The sequence below is a fragment of the Papaver somniferum genome, chromosome 6, assembly GCF_003573695.1.
Source record: "Papaver somniferum cultivar HN1 chromosome 6, ASM357369v1, whole genome shotgun sequence".
Taxonomy (NCBI): domain Eukaryota; kingdom Viridiplantae; phylum Streptophyta; class Magnoliopsida; order Ranunculales; family Papaveraceae; genus Papaver; species Papaver somniferum.
In genome coordinates this window covers 130,867,899-130,873,478 of record NC_039363.1, presented here as the reverse complement: position 1 = coordinate 130,873,478, position 5,580 = coordinate 130,867,899, and the positions used below count along the sequence as shown (strand labels likewise).

Genomic DNA, 5,580 nt, shown 5'->3' with positions numbered 1-5,580 from the left:
AGACTTGTTAAGCTTGTTATATAGATCGATGATTTATCTAAATGTTTCCCTTTGAGATCTACCCTGATAAGTTTGTGAATTAAGGTTGATTATTTCGACATTGAGCTGATAACATGCACTAATCTTTCTTATGCCAAGGGTGCATCAGTCAGACTGGTGTTGTACTTTCCTTACATCGTCCATGTGATGCAAGTGGCAAATGCAATCTCCCTTAACTTGCATACCAGTTAGCTTCCTTTCCTGGCAATGCCCAATTCGTAATTAGTGTATGCCTATGTCATGTGGCTTGATAGACAATAGGAGCATCCCAAGAAACGGAGTGTAACTTACCTCCTCAAACAGTATGTGGCCCATCCTTACATGTTGACACTATTATAAAATTAAAATAAAGTTCAAAACAGTTTTATTACACAATTATTTGACTAATTTTTTTGTTTGTTAACTTCCTACTTTTTTTCCAAAAATAAATTTTTTGCTGGAATTTAGAAGGGACAGGTTTTTAATTTATATACATGTCAAAAAATGAAAACAGGCCATACACTTCAAGTATGTGGCCTGACCATATCGTAGCCAGGGCGCTCTGGAGCCACCAACTAAGCATGTATGTGAAAACATGGACGTGTTTACCTCGTATCAAAAGGTATGAGACGAGGAGAAACTTTATATGGGTGACTCTTCAGCATCTAAGGTTACGGGTAAGATCAAAGTTGAGGTCAAGCTAGAAATACTCTCACATTAAATGAAGTTCTCATGAATGCCTAAATTCCATAGTTCAATCTAGATAAATTCAACTAATGAAGACTATATGCTGAGATTAAATTGTGTATGCACCGATTAACCGATTAGTAAGGCTAAGTCTTATGTGCTAGATTGGAGGTGCTAGATTAGCACCTAAGTGTTGCAATTCAAAAAAAAAAATGTGGCAAAAAAGTTAACACTAGTTCTCTCTCCTACCATTTGCTAGCATGTGAACTAGCATGCTAGATAGTTTCGCTGAATGATTCAGCGCTGAGAAAACCATCTTTTCGCTGAATGGTTCAGCGTTGGACGATATATCTTTTAATCTGACGGCTGAGATTTAAAGCGCTGAACCATTCATCGCTGGGGTGACGTGGACTGCTAATCTAGCTGCTAGATTAGCACTCCCATAAGACTTAGGTGGTTTTGCTAGCTGACGTGAACTGCTGATATAGCTGCTAGATTAGCACCCCATAAGACTTAACCTCAAGAAAATTCTATATGGCCCTCCAAATTTGACCCCCAAAATCGGCTTAAATTTAAACATCACCCGTAATGCTTAGCTTGCATTGTTCTGAACTTCTAATGCCTCCGGTCTGCACTATAAGACTCGGAATACCTGCCGGTTATGATTTATCTGCACCCATAAGCTTCAAGAGCATTCGTTTCATATTTAAGCAAAGGTTGTCTTGCATTATCTAGACTTGTTTTTGATAGGTACCACTAGTTCCGACCTTGCAAACACATCCAGACTACAGTTGGCGCTACTTGCTAGGGATAATATCAGTATAACATTTTTGTCTCCGACTCTGTCCATAGAAGAGAGATAATCGAGGGAAATGAGAGCTTCTAACCACCTATATCAGAAGCTACAAGACATCCTACTCCTGTTACTTTCCTAGGATTGTATTCACACATTTCGTGAATCGTAATTCACAGTTCGGGTGTCAAGCCCAGACATAAATTAGTCTGAAATATGGGCCCACTGTAAATTACGTTACTTTTGGATAACAAAGATTCGCAAGCGGCAACCGCCCGTATGTTAGAGAAGAAGAAACAGAAACTTAAGGGATGATTAATGAACTTGACTTCTACAACCTTAACTGACTAAAAACACCTCAATGAAACACCTAAACAACAATGCTAACACTGACACAAGATTGGACTTTACGTTATCCAGTAAGACACAAAGTTGAAGGGTAGTTAAGTAAATGCTGACACAAATCTGTTAAAATTGGAGACTTTTGTTTGACTTAATTTAGGGTTTCATTTTCTTCCTTTCCTTTCACTAAAAAAAAATAATTAGTCAAAAAAAAATCGTACGGAGGAGCTAAATTCTGCTGGTGCTTTCCAACTTTTTAAACCACAAGGTAAAACAAGGAAAATAGAAACGAACCACGTGGTTTCCACGAAACAGCAGAAAATTTCTGACTCTTGGAGTTTCAAAGTCTAGGGTTTCAGCTTCATACAAACAAAGAAAGTCATTCATTTCATCAGGTATGTTTACAATTGTTGATAAAGTAGAGAAATTTCTGAATCTGTGGATGTTTTCCGGGAGAATCCGATCTTTTGTTGTAGAATTGTTCTCTATATCTTTTTGAAAGACTATTTCTATATTTGTAGTTTTATTATCTTTTTCGTCCAGAAATCTGGAATGGGTTCTTACCAAGCTAGTTCTTTCCTTAGGGGTTTTGATTTTCGTTCTATTTTCTTAGCTTTTTGGAACAAATTTGATAGTTTGGTTAGATGTATGGAATATCAGTAGTAATTTGAAGATGTTTTGCTTTCTAGGCACCAATTTCAGGATAAGGAGATTTATCTCATTAGATGTGAATGATTTGATTTTGAAAATTTTCTGCTAATTGCCCATCTTGTCTATTATGAAGATCCCATTTTTTGTTCTTTAAAAATATTATCTTGCCCTCCTGATGTTTTGCAGCATAATTCATATCTGGTGAAGGTGGAGGTGGCAGTTCTTGGTGATTCATTTATTGTGAACAAATGTATTGAGGGGAGTTATGAAATTTCCCTCTTGGCGTAGTTTTGATACTTGTAAATTCAACAATAGAAGAATTCAAGTAATTTTGTTTCATTGGAGAGGGTAAAATGCAATCATACTTCTCGAGGTTGAATCGAGCTTTGCAGCAGTCTGGGTCTGGGAGACAGGTCACTGGTGGCCAAGGACTCAGAAACACAGTTGAAACTCTACTTGATCGGGGAAAGTTGTTATTAGGGGATTCTGGGTTGTCTTTCTCGATACCATTCTCAACAATAGGAGATGTACATTTATTTTTACGGGCTGGAACAGTTTTAGCTCTGAGGTCGGATTCTCATGTAGTTAATCAGGGAAAGAACATATCTATGATGGGCACACTTTCGCGTACATTTTCTACTCCTTCAGTTGCTGGCCCCCCATTTCAGTCTTGTGAATATCACATTGATCGAGTGGTATCGAATTCTACCAAATTATCTCCGGCTAATGTATTAGAGAAGTCATCAGTAGCTGTAGCTCGTGGTTCAAAAGCTGTGCTGCATGATGACCCCTGTATATCTAGATTGGCTTCAAAGGATGGGCTTCTTTTGGAGTCATCTTTTTCCGGCAGAATTAAGGCTCTTCAGAGTTCCAGGAAAGCAAGCATGATTTTGAGGAGCCAAGAACCATCCAATGTTAAGCATCTACATGGGTATATCCTTTTGGATGTAACTCGCAGGAGTTGCAACTCCAATCCATTTCATGGGCCAGAGAGAAGAGATCTTCATCACTCATCTTATGGATGTTACTCTGCCGGTACTGCACCTGACGTCTCTATTGATGGGTCTCCACTGGAAGAACAGCTTACCAGTTCTACTTAACGGCTTCAAATGATCAGTATGTTTTGGGGATTATACCAAGTGGTTTTAGTTGTCTTCGTCAACGAAAACCTCCTTACTTATCATTTGAAGTTTGAATAAGTTTTATTGTTTAATGCTGTCCACAGGAAGGTTTTTGAGTGAGCAAAGCTTGAAGTTGCTATCAGGATCGTGTTATTTGCCACAACCCCTGACAAGGAAGAAACTGGCGGGGAGGATGCACACTTTATATGTGTAGATGAACAAGCGATAGGTGTGGCTGATGGTGTTTGGAGGTTGGGCAGATCTTGTGAGTGGATGCAGGAGTATATGCTCGAGAATTAATGTCCTCATAACTCGGTGCTGCGATTCAAGATGAGCCAAAAGGTTCTATAGACCCCGGCCAGGTTTTAGAAAAGCTCACTCGAGAACCAAGGCAAAAGGTTCCTCCACGGCGTGCATCATAACTCACACCGCAGGTATTAATTTTCTCATATCACATCACAATCTGTTGTCCGGGATGATGACTTGATGTATCAGCACTTTTGTTGAGGTCCTTTTTGTATGATCAATACGTCTGGGTGTTTTTAGAATTAAATCTTCGTTCTTGGGGATTTTCTATGATTTTATGAATAGTTGTAATCAGTCAAAATTTTAAACTACTGATAGATTGGAATCAGATTTTTTGGTTTCATCGTTTGATTATACCCTTTACTGCAGGGAATCCATGCGATTAATCTTGGAGATAGTGGGTTTGTAATTGTTAGAGATGGATGCACCGTCTTCAAATCTCCTGTCCAGCAGCACGATTTCAATTTCACATTTCAACTGGAGAGTGGGACTGATGGTGATCTACCAAGCTCTGGGCAGGTCAGATAAAACATTTATGGTTTATCATATATTGACAGTGTTGACATGCCCATCAAGAACTTAGTAAAGTAACCTAACAATGTTTAGAGTTAGGTGATTACATTGTGTTTCACTGTCAACTAGACACTATTTTTCTTGTATATAAAAATGTAAAATCCCTTTTGGACGGGTTTCATCTTACATGTGCTTATAACTGAACAGGTTTTTACTATTCCTGTTGCGGCGGGGGACGTCATTGTTGCTGGCACTGATGGGTTGTTTGATAACTTGTACAACAACGAGGTCACAGCCGTGGTTGTTCACGCAGTAAGGGCTGGCTTTGGACCTCAGGTGATGTCTCAGAAGATAGCCGCACTAGCACGACAGCGTGCACAAGATAAAAATAGGCAAACACCTTTCTCGACAGCAGCTCAAGATGCTGGTTTCCGCTATTATGGAGGCAAGCTCGATGACATCACTGTTGTTGTCTCTCATATTACTAGTAGTAGCAATAGCAATACCACGTGAGACAGAACCGACCCACTTCTCCTCGCTTTTTCCCTTCTATTGTATTTTGTTAATATGATATATATCCTACACGAACTCTCAAGCACACGGTTGGGCCTAGGTCCGTAGGGTGTCCAAGTGTTGGGAGTATGGGATGATCCTCATCCCATATGGTTTAGAATTAGATCCTGTAAAAAGAAAAAAAGAAAGAAAAAAAACTCAACTGTTCTTAATCTCTTGATTAAATTTTTTGACAACACTAGATCTTCCTAGGTGGTGAAGTTGGTGTTATATCATATGTATCGGCTTGAAGTCATTAACTGTTAGTACAAATCAACGAGCATACTGTGTGCTTGTGTTCTGCATTTACTGTTCTCTCTTTAATATAGCGATATGGATGGTAAGTTTGTTTCATGTGATCCTTGATTCAAGTGTTAGACATGTTGTTAGCCAGTTACATGCAATCTAGACTTAACTGTTAGAGCATGTGTCAAATGCTTTTCATGGGAATGTAATAGGAGTTATGTTATGGATTCATGAAAACTGTTGCATAGACCTCATTTTCATCTAACGAGCTTGCCCATATGAGAGAGTTGAAGTCTTATCTGGTAAAAGAAAGGGGAAAAAGTCATGGTGATTCCAACTCTATGTTGGTTA

General features: G+C 38.9%; 1 pseudogene; it reads left to right on the top strand.

Annotated features, from left to right (window-relative positions):
* The first annotated feature begins 2,089 nt into the window (after positions 1-2,089).
* On the top strand, positions 2,090-5,342 carry LOC113289314 (annotated as a pseudogene).
* The last annotated feature ends 238 nt before the right edge of the window (positions 5,343-5,580 follow it).